Consider the following 11,851-nt stretch of genomic DNA (forward strand, 5'->3'; position numbering starts at 1 on the left):
TCATTTCTAAGGCTAGCAAGAGAGATATTCAATTCTTCAATCTTAGCAAGCAAATCAACATTTTCATTTCTAAGATTGGGAATCGAAACATCACAAACATTAGAATCAACCTTAGCAATTAATTTAGCATTTTCATTTCTAAGGTTGGCAATAGTGTCATGGCAAGTGCTTAGCTCACTAGATAGTTTTTCACATTTTTCTACTTCTAGAGCATAAGCATTTTTAACCTTAACATGCTTCTTATTTTCCTTAATTAGGAACTCCTCTTGGGTGTCCAAGAGTTCATCCTTCTCATGAATAGCACTAATTAATTCATTCAATTTTTCCTTTTGTTGCATGTTAAGGTTGGCAAAAAGGGTAAGTAAGTTATCCTCATCATCACTAGCATTATCCTCATCAGTAGAGGTTTCATATCTAGTGGAGGATTTTGATTTTACCTTTTTTCTTTTGCCGTCCTTTGCCATGAGACACTTGTGGCCGACGTTGGGGAAGAGGAGTCCCTTGGTGACGGCGATGTTGGCGGCGTCCTCGTCGGAGGAGGAGTCGCTAGAGCTCTCGTCGGAGTCCCATTCGCGACACACATGGGCATCGCCGCCCCTCTTCTTGTGGTACCTCTTCTTTTCTCTCCTCTTGCCCTTCTTGTCGTCGCCCCTGTCACTATCACTAGATAACGGACATTTAGCAATGAAATGACCGGGCTTACCACATTTGTAGCAAACTTTCTTGGAGCGGGGCTTGTAATCCTTCCCCCTCCTTTGCTTGAGGATTTGGCGGAAGCTCTTGATGATGAGCGCCATTTCCTCGTTGTCGAGCTTGGAGGCGTCGATGGGTTGTCTACTTGATGTAGACTCCTCCTTCTTTTCTTCCGTCGCCTTGAATGCGACCGGTTGTGCTTCGGACGTGGAGGGGCCATCTAGCTCGTTGATTTTCTTTGAGCCTTTGATCATCAATTCAAAGCTCACAAAATTCCCGATTACTTCCTCGGGAGTCATTAGTGTATATCTAGGATTACCACGAATTAATTGAACTTGAGTAGGGTTAAGGAAAACAAGTGATCTTAGAATAACCTTAACCACTTCGTGGTCATCCCATTTTTTGCTCCCGAGGTTGCGCACTTGGTTCACCAAGGTTTTGAGCCGGTTGTACATGTCTTGTGGCTCCTCCCCTTGGCGAAGTCGGAAGCGGCCGAGCTCCCCCTCGATCGTCTCCCACTTGGTGATCTTGGTCACCTTGTCTCCTTCGTGCGCGGTCTTTAGCACGTCCCAAATTTCCTTTGCGCTCTTCAACCCTTGCACCTTATTATACTCCTCTCGACTTAGAGAGGCGAGGAGTATAGTGGTGGCTTGGGAGTTGAAGTGCACGATTTGGGCTACTTCGTCCTCATCATAATCTTCATCTCCTACGGATGGTACCTGTACACCAAACTCAACAACATCCCATATACTTTTGTGGAGTGAGGTTAGGTGATATCGCATCATATCACTCCACCTAGCATAATCTTCACCATCAAATGTTGGTGGTTTGCCTAATGGGACGGAAAGTAAAGGCGTATGTTTAGGAATGCGAGGATAGCGTAGGGGGGTCTTACTAAACTTCTTGCGCTCATGGCGCTTAGAAGTTACGGACGGCGTGTCGGAGCCGGAGGTGGATGGCGACGAGGAGTCGGTCTCGTAGTAGACCACTTTCCTCATCTTCTTCTTCTTGTCACCGCTCCGACGCGACTTGTGTGACGGGGATTCCTTTTCCTTCCCCTTGTTGCGGGACTCTCCCGATGGAGCTTTCCCGTGGCTTGTAGCGGGCTTCTCGCCGGTCACCATCTCCTTCTTGGCGTGATCTCCCGACATCACTTCGAGCGGTTAGGCTCTAACGAAGCACCGGGCTCTGATACCAATTGAAAGTCGCCTAGAGGGGGGGGTGAATAGGGCGAATCTGAAATTTACAAACTTAATCACAACTACAAGCCGGGTTAGCGTTAGAAATATAAACGAGTCCGAGAGAGTGGGCGCAAAACAAATCGTGAGCGAATAAAGAGCGAGACACGATGATTTGTTTTACCGAGGTACGGTTCTTGCAAACCTACTCTCCGTTGAGGTGGTCACAAAGACCGGGTCTCTTTCAACCCTTTCCCTCTCTCAAACGGTCACCTAGACCGAGTGAGCTTCTCTTCTCAATCAATCGGAACACAAAGTTCCCGCAAGGACCACCACACAATTGGTGTCTCTTGCCTCGATTACAAATGAGTTTGATCGCAAGAAGAATGAGAAAGAAGGAAGCAATCCAAGCGCAAGAGCTCAAATGAACACGACAAATCACTCTCTCTAATCACTAAAGCTTTGTGTGGAGTTGGGAGAGGATTTGATCTCTTTGGTGTGTCTTGTATTGAATGCTAGCTCTTGTAAATAGTTGGAAGAGTGGAAAACTTGGATGACTTGAATGTGGGGGTGGTTGGGGTATTTATAGCCCCAACCACCAAACTTGACCGTTGGTGGAGGCTGCTGTCGACGGGCGCACCGGACAGTCTGGTGCGCCACCGGACACTGTCCGGTGCGCCAGCCACGTCACCTGGCCGTTGGGTTCCGACCGTTGGAGCTCTGACTTGTGGGCCCACCTGGCTGTCCGGTGGTGCACCGGACAGGCCCTGTAGGCTGTCCGGTGAGCCACCCGCGCGTGCTCTGCTCCTCTGTGCGCGCAGGCACACATTTAATGTGTTGCAGTCGACCGTTGCGCATGAAGTAGCCGTTGCTCCGCTGTCACACCGGACAGTCCGGTGTGCACCGGACACTGTCCGGTGACTCACCGGACAGTCCGGTGAATTATAGCGGAGCGGATTCCCGAAGCTGGTGAGTCCAGAGTTGCTCTCCCTTGGGGCACCGGACACTGTCCGGTGGTGCACCGGACAGTCCGGTGAATTATAGCGGAGCTTCTCTGAAAATTCCCGAAGGTGAAGAGTTGGGCGTCGAGTTCCCTGGTGCACCGGATAGTCCGGTGCGCCAGACCAGGGTGCCTTTCGGGTTGCCTTTTGCTCTCTTGTTTGAACCCTTTTCTTGGTCTTTTTATTGGCTTATTGTGAACCTTTGGCACATGTAGAACTTATGGACTAGAACAAACTAGTTAGTCCAATTATTTGTGTTGGGCAATTCAACCACCAAAATCAATTAGGAAATAGGTGTAAGCCTAATTCCCTTTCAGTTAGCGGTCCTACAGTCAGCACGGCTCTGATACCACCTATGTCACACCAGGTTTTAGAAGGCAAACAGAATGTGAACCATGTACGTGCCAGGATCAGCAATTCACGTACACAACAGTTACATAATTGGACATCATCACACAGTGCTCAAATAATGACATAAAAGAGGGTATAATAGTCGATTACATCATGATGTCCGAAACATCCACATAGTCTTTAACAATAATCAAAGTGCGGAAAAGAAACGTAGATACACACGGCCTACACAGGCAGCCGACTGGGGGTTGACGCTAACCCACGCCTAAAACTCGTAGTAATCTTGGAACTCCTGGAAGTCCTCCTCCACGACTTCATCTTCACCTGAGCAGTGGTTGCAACGCTGACAACCTGGGGGGGGGGGTTTGGTGTGTAGAGCAAGGGTGAGTACACATCAACATACTCAGCAAAATGTCCCGTTTGGCTGTAGTGGACTAGCTTTATGTGGAGTTAAGTCAAGCAGTTGCTTTTAGTTGGCCAGGTTATTATTTACTAGTAGAAAGCCAGGTTTTAGCATTAACCCAAGTTATTAACCCGATGTACCCTTTCCAAACGGAAAGAATACCACTTACCAGTGCCATAATCAATACCAAAACTACCATCCTCATCACCACCTGTAAACCATACATCTCTGATCAAGTATCTCTAATCAATGGAGCTCCCTTGGCCGCTCATAATCGCGAGCACGGCTGATATATCAGTTTCATAACACTCTACAGAGGTTGCGCACTTTACACACAAGCCGTGATTCCCTCTTGCCTCGGGCCGATCAAACCCTTAAAAACTACCAAGGTGCATAGGCAGGGTCTCACTACGTAGCCTTTACAAAGATTCCCTGGGCTGTAGCCGCCCGTTAGGTTTCCTAAATGCACCGAACTCCTCCCCAAGGGGCGAACCAACCTTGGCAGAGCGAGCCGCATACACCGAGCCCCATTAACGGCACGATGGCGAAGCGAACTACACCCCAGTTCCTCTAATTACTCAGCTAAGGGCGTCCCACTCCACCCTCATGGTTGCACTGTTTTCCCGGGCGGTCATCCAACGAACAGGTCCTTACGGAGAGGCACTCGAGAAACAGCTCGAGTCCTCTTAAGGGCCACAAGTACCATCATCATAATCAAAAGGGAAAACAACGTATCATAGATAATCTCATCATGTTCATTGATTAATATGAAGCGCTAGCATAAAGCTGAACTGAAATAACCCAACCAGAATAGGTAAACAAGGACAAGATACACAAAAGCTAGTCAATCCTTAGGTATAAATGTGTAAATGCGGGAAGTGAATTATAAGAATTAGTAGGACATAGATGGGTCAAGGGACACTTGTCTTCACCAACCGACTGCTGCTCAGGGTCTTCACCTGCAATTCCTTCGGACTCCATCAACTGACCGTTATCTATACGAGTTCAAACATACATTCCACACATTTAATACGAAAGAACAGTACACCATACAATGGAATGCAATAAATAAACAGACGATCGACGCAGGGCTCACACTTACGTCTAAGGGAGAAAGAGAAAGTAACGGTCGAGGCTACGGTCGAAGAGCGATCACGTTACCCAATTATAAATTAAACTACTCATGTAAATAAAATGGTATTAATTTGGCCATTGCGTTAAGCATAGGGTGAAGTCATGTTCCATATTAAATTATTATAAGTAGATAAAGGTGAATTAAAGGAAATGGTCGCGCGGCGAGACGCGCGACACAACATTTAACTTGAATTAAGAAATAAACGACTCGTCGCGCGACAGAGCGCGCAACAAGACACTTGCAATAATTATAAAGAGACGTTAGGCGTCGCGCGATGGAACGCACGATGGCATACGTCAACTGAACTGAGTTTAAAACGAAATGTCGCGCGGCGAAACACTCGACACAGATCATTAACAAAGATGAACTTAAATTGAATCGTCGCACGACGAAGCGCGCGACACAGCACATTAATAAGGATGAATTTAAAATGAATCGTCGTGCAACGAAGCGCGTGACGCAACACATCGACTAAACTAAAATTAAAACGGATTAAACTGAGAGTCGAACACCGCGCAACTACGGTCGTGCGCGCGCTGGGGCACGCGAGCCGTACAGGCGTGCGGGGCGTGAGACCGCCGGGGCACGAGGGCCGCCGGGGCACGGGCGCGGGCAGGGGCGCGGCCGGGGAGGGCGCGCGAGGGAGCGGCCAGGACAGCGCGGGGCACGGCCAGGGAGGCGCGCGGGGGCGCGGCCAGGGGGCACGGCCGCCGGGGAGGGCAAGCCGCCGGGGAGGGGGCGAGCCGCCAAGCACGACCGAGGGAGGCGCGCGGGGGCGCGGCCAGGGGAGGGGAGCTCACCTCGGGGATCCAAACTCAGGCGATCACCATCTCCAAGACCTAGGGAACCACGGGGAGAGAGAGAGAGGTGGGAGAGAGGTTGCTGCGCGGGAGAAATCAAATGAGAGAAAGAGACCAGGGGAGGGGGGCGCGCGCATGGGGAGGGCATGGGCGCTAGGGGCGCGCAGACCGGGCTGGGCTGGGCTGCACTGTGGGTCAAAATCCCGTGGCATGCACAACCATAGATCGGAAAATCAATTCACGAAACAGAAACCGAAACGAAACTAAGCAACACACGCGATTAAGCACGAAATCAGACGAGGAAATATGATTCGGCATGATGCGACACTCTTGTCAACTTAGGTTTTGTTTACACATGACACGGACACCAGTCACTATATTGCTTTGAAATTGAGAAGAAGGAGCAAAATGGGAAAAGAAAAGGGAGTAAAGCCTGAATTGGCTGAGTAAAAAGAACAAAAAAAATTCTACCCCCAAATTCAGGGCGTTACAATCATGGTGCGATGACTTTTCGGACGATGGATTTCTATATCGCTCTTCGCAGGAAATCGTAGCGAGTTTTTTGAAACTAGTGGAACTTTATAAAGGCCTCGTAGTGGATCCCTAGCCATTCACCTTGGCAGTATGTAAGGGCCTTGCAAACCCTGGTTAGACGGGATACACGACTTGTGGGTAAAGGGCGCAACCTCTGTAGAGTGTAAAACTGGTATATTAGCTGTGCTCACGGTCATGAGCGGCTCGGACCCTCACATGAGTAAATTATGGAATTAAACTTAATATGTCATTTGCATTGCATTGTGGGTTTTATTGTTAATTGTGATCAATTATTTAATTGGGATGGTATCTACTAATACTTAGTAATTGCTAATAACATTTTGACCAACACTAAAAGCAATGCCCAGCTTTAACCATTCTCTTTGATAAGCCTTACACTTCAAATGAGCCCCCATCGTAAGGGAGCTCATGCCATTATTCTCCACAACTTGTGGAGCGATGAACGCATGTGAGCTCACTCTTGATGTACTCACAACCCCTCCCCTAGGTCAAGGACATGTACCACCAAGATGAGGAGCATGAAGGATGTTGTGATGATTTCATGAGAGGTATAGGTCGTCGTCTCCCAGTCTACTATGCTGCGGAGGATTGTTGTCTTCGTATGATGTAATTATTTAGCTATTTTGTATAGAACACCTATTATATAGTAAAGATGTGACATTCGTTTCTGTACCATGAGTCATCATATGTGTGGTACTTGATCCTACCACACATTTGATTCGCGCCTGGATTTGCCCTTAAATTTGAGTGTGACAACTATGGAATGGGGCAGTGGCATGGTGCTTCTACACCTGTCACGCTGATAGATTCTTAAGCTATCTTTTATTTATCTTAGGGTAAGTGTTCACACCAAGCTAAAGCTAGGAAAATTGTGGGGGCCGTAGCTTGGCTAACACTCCTCTTGGGCTAGGAATTCCCACATTATGGTCGAGCCCCCAAGCCTTGGGCGAGGGCATCATAAGTGGTTGCTCTTCTTTCCTTGCTAACTCTTCTAATACAAAAGACTTCCTTTGTGGACGATTATTTACAAGCTCCATACAAATTTGGAGAATAAGTTAGGTGGTTAGTTATACTTTTGCATCCTTGATCCAAGGACTTAACATACCCCTATTTTAGACTATTGCCCGGATCTCCCAACCCCTTCATGGCTTCCTAGGTCCATCTCGAGATGGCAATGAAATTGTAAGACCCAAGTTGTAAATAATGTGAAAGGAGTATATCTCATTATATGTGTTGCCATCTACTCATTACAACATAGGAATATCCTTATTTAAAGTGAACAATTAATTAATAATACCTAAGATAATCTATGCCTCATATTGGATTTTTGTGTTGTGCATTTAATACTTGCCATGTTACTAAGACCATGCTAATGATCAAATTAGCATTTAACCAAAAATGTTCAATTTAGAAAATTGGAAAATAACCTAAAAAGTGGAGGAGACAATCCTACATAATATAAAACAAAAATAAGAATAAATTCCTTCCACACTGGTATGTTCAAACTGTACCTTTAGCTGAGGACAAATTCACCACAAATTTGAAATTCAAATTGATATTCAAAAATAAGAAGACAGGAAATAGAGAAGAAAAGAATAAAGAAAAAGGGGGAAAGAAAACTCGGGTGGGCCCAAAGTCCTTCGCGCCGGCCCAACTAACCTTTCTCTCCCCGCACCTCGCGCTACCACAGGCACTGACACCGGGTCCCCACTTGTCATCATCGCGCATCTGATTTTCCCTCGTGGCGCTGCCTTGTGGGTCTGGTTGGTCAAGGGGCTTCCCCTTTCTTCGCTCGCGGGCGAGCAACGGCTGTCGCGATACTCCCGGGCTAGCCTACTCGCTAACCCCCCCGGCTGCCATCCATACCTGTATATTAGCGCCTTGTGCCGTCCGCACCATTCCAAGTTTGGGACACCCTAGCATCGCCGTAAAGTCGAGAGAGAGAGAGAAGAAGAGCAACGCCGCCGAGATCGGACTTGGAATTCGCCGCGGCCAGTCACCCCTCTGCTTTTCCTTGCTGGTAAGCCCTCTTTTGCTAGCTCCGACATCTCCTTTAGCTGGTAGTTGTCCACGTTGCGCCCAAAATAGGTTCGCTAGGTCGCCATATTTGCTCACTGGAGCTCCGCGGCAACCGCGTGTCGTGGCCGTCATTACTTCGGCCACCGCCGTTGTGTAGCCGTTACCCGTAGTAATCACTGTACCCCGTTGATCATACAGCGCCTGGAAGACTTGAGGTTTGTGTCGCATCGCCTGGTGCCGTGATTCTGGCCATGGCGCCACCACGGAAGGTCACCGCGTTGTCGGGTCCTGGATGGGTATGGGGAAATCGATCGACAACCGTTGGATCGGTTATAAGCGTCTAGGATTAGATCTCTGGTGAAGGGTCGCCTCAACCGTATATTCTGGGGTGTACGACTGTGATGTCGTGGTAGCATACCTCTTCGTGTACAAAGTCCCAGTCGTTGATCGTCGATCTTGCAGTCGCAAGCGCTTAGCGGGTTATGGAGTGCGCGATCTAATCCGGGGCGTAGATAGAGGATCGGACGACAGTAAAAACTACATACCCCTTCGCCTGGTAGCTTTACAAAAGAGCCCCTGACGGTCCACTGGGTGTGTCACCTGAGTCTGGAGTCTTTTTGTGCAATAGCCCCTACACTTTTCGGGACTTGGCGCGTAGTCCAGAGAAAAGTGAAAATAGAGAATTAATTATGGAAATTGATTTTTAATACAAAAATAATTCCAAAAACTTGTATAAATCATATTTAATTCATTTTAGCTCCAAATTGATTCATTCCAGAGACATTATTTTTTTAATATTGTATATCATCTAGTACCTCTATTTAGCCATGAAACTTGAATTAAAATTTATTACTTGAATTACTCTATTCTAGGTACTAAATAACTTCAGAAATTCATAACTTAATAACTGTAATTCCGAATTTAGTGATTCTTGTTCCTACGATCTCGTTACGCAGCGTAGAATATTATAATGCATTTTGTTATGCTGTTTGGTGTAATGTTAATTTTTCTATACCATGTTTGTTTGTACTGTCGCGAGTAGACGAGCAAGCCACAGAGGATCCAGGGGTTCAGCAGGTGGAGACTGCTGAGCAGGAGCTCGTTGAAGGCAAGTTGTGCCCTTGATCACTTCTTTTTACCTAGTCATGTTCTTATTAATCATAATGATCTGCAAAGGTTAATTTTGATGGGACCCATTAGGTTACCCTAGTTTGACTATCTTTATACCTTGTTTACCACAGAAATTTTGGGTAGTACCTGCTATTGCTTTATGTTGTTTTGGGTATGGAGATATACATTATTCATGATCACACTTTTATTATCAGTTGTTATTTAATGTTCATGATAAGATCATTATGTTAATTGGAACATGGAGAACCACCCGGGAAAACAGTGCTACCACAAGGGTGGTATGGGACGCCCTTGGCTGACTAACTAGGAAAGCTAGTGGAGGACTACCTTACCCGACAGGGGCAAGGACAGTAGGGGAGTGGTCAGTGTGGGGAGGCCCTTGGGTTGATTTTGCTGCGATGGCGGTCAGGCGAGGGGTCCCTGCATTGGAGCTTCCTAGAAACTGTAGCGGGTTTTCTGATGCTAGTGGAACTTTGTAAAGGCCTCGTAGTGGTACCCTGCCTCGCTTCCTTGGTAGAGGTGTATGGGGCCCGATAAACCCCGTGGCAAATGGGTAACACGACTTGTGGGTAAAGATGTGCAACCTCTGCAGAGTGTAAAACTGGTAAACTAGCCGTGCTCACGGTCATGAGCGGCTCGGACACTCACATGATTAATTTATGTAATCAAATTCAATTTGTCATTTGCATCGCATTGGGATTTATTTTTATTTTGACTTACTATTACTATGGTTTGGTATTTACTTACATTTAGTAACTGCTAATAAAATTTTGACCAACTTGTAAAAGCAATGCTTAGCTTTAACCTTTATTTATTGATCAGCCTTACACTTCACATGAGCTTCCACCTTTGGTGAGTTCATGCACATTATTTCCCACAACTAGTTGAGCTATGATCTTTTGTGAGCTCACTCTTGCGATATATAAACCCTCCCCCCACAGGTGAAGAGATGTGGTTGAAGAGGAGCCACCCTACAATGAAGCTTACGAGTTGATCTAGGTGGCGTCTCCCAGTTTTTCTATATCGGGGATGGAAATCAAGGTTTGGTCAAAGGACTTGGTAAAATTGCTATATCATCTGACCATTCCATTTCCAATGTTTTTCTTGTAGATTCGTTAGATTATAATTTGCTTTCTGTTTCTCAATTATGTAAAATGGGCTACAACTGTCTTTTTACGGATATAGGTGTTACTGTCTTTAGAAGAAGTGATGATTCAGTAGCATTTAAGGGAGTATTAGAGGGTCAACTATACTTAGTTGATTTTAATAGAGCTGAACTCGATACTTGCTTAATTGCTAAGACTAATATGGGTTGCCTCTGGCATCGCCGACTAGCCCATGTTGGGATGAAGAATCTTCACAAGCTTATAAAGGGAGAGCACATTTTGGGACTAACAAATGTTTATTTTGAGAAAGACAGGGTTTATAGCGCATGTCAAGTAGGAAAGCAAGTTGGAACCCATCATCCACACAAGAACATCATGACAACAGATAGGCCACTGGAACTACTCCACATGGATCTATTCGGCCCGATAGCTTACATAAGCATCGACGGGAGTAAGTACTGTCTAGTAATTGTGGATGATTATTCTCACTTCAATTGGGTATTCTTTTTGCAAGAAAAATCTCAAACCCAAGAGACTTTAAAAGGGATTTTTGAGACGGGCTCAAAATGAGTTCGGATTAAGGATCAAGAAAATAAGAAGCGACAACGGGATGGAGTTCAAAAACTCACAAATAGAAGGCTTTCTTGAGGAGGAGGGCATCAAGCATGAGTTCTCTTCTCCCTACACACCTCAACAAAATGGTGTGGTGGAGAGGAAGAATAGAACTCTACTGGACATGGCGAGGACCATGCTTGATGAGTACAAGACTCCGGACCGGTTTTGGGCTGAGGCGATTAACACAGCTTGCTACTCCATCAACCGACTCTACCTTCACCAAATCCTCAAGAAGACATCTTACGAACTCCTCACCGGTAAAAAGCCCAATGTTTCATATTTTAGAGTCTTTGGTAGCAAATGTTTTATTCTTACTAAAAGAGGTAGAAAATCTAAATTTGCTCCTAAGGCTTTAGAAGGCTTTTTACTTGGTTATGACTCAAACACAAGGGCATATAGAGTCTTCAACAAATCCACTGGATTAGTTGAAGTTTCTTGTGACATTGTGTTTGATGAGACTAATGGCTCCCAAGTGGAGCACGTTGATCATGATGAGCTAGATGATGAAGAGGCTCAATGTGTCGCGCTAAGGAACATGTCCATTGGGGATGTGTGTCCTAAGGAATCCGAAGAGCCCATACAAGCACAAGATCAACTGTTATCTTCCAATCAAGCATCTCCACCAACTCAAGATGAGGATCAAGCTCAAGATGATGAAAATGAAGATCAACAAGATGAGCCACCTCAAGAGGAGGACAATGATCAAGGAGGAGATGAAGTTGATCAAGACAGGGAAGATGATCAAGAAGTACAGGGTCAAAGACCGCCACACCCAAGAGTCCACCAAGCGATTCAAAGAGATCACCCCGTGAACTCCATTCTCGGTGACATTCATAAGGGGGTAACTACTAGATCTCGAGTTGC

Source organism: Zea mays, chromosome 9, assembly GCF_902167145.1.
Source record: "Zea mays cultivar B73 chromosome 9, Zm-B73-REFERENCE-NAM-5.0, whole genome shotgun sequence".
Classification (NCBI taxonomy): Eukaryota; Viridiplantae; Streptophyta; class Magnoliopsida; order Poales; family Poaceae; genus Zea; species Zea mays.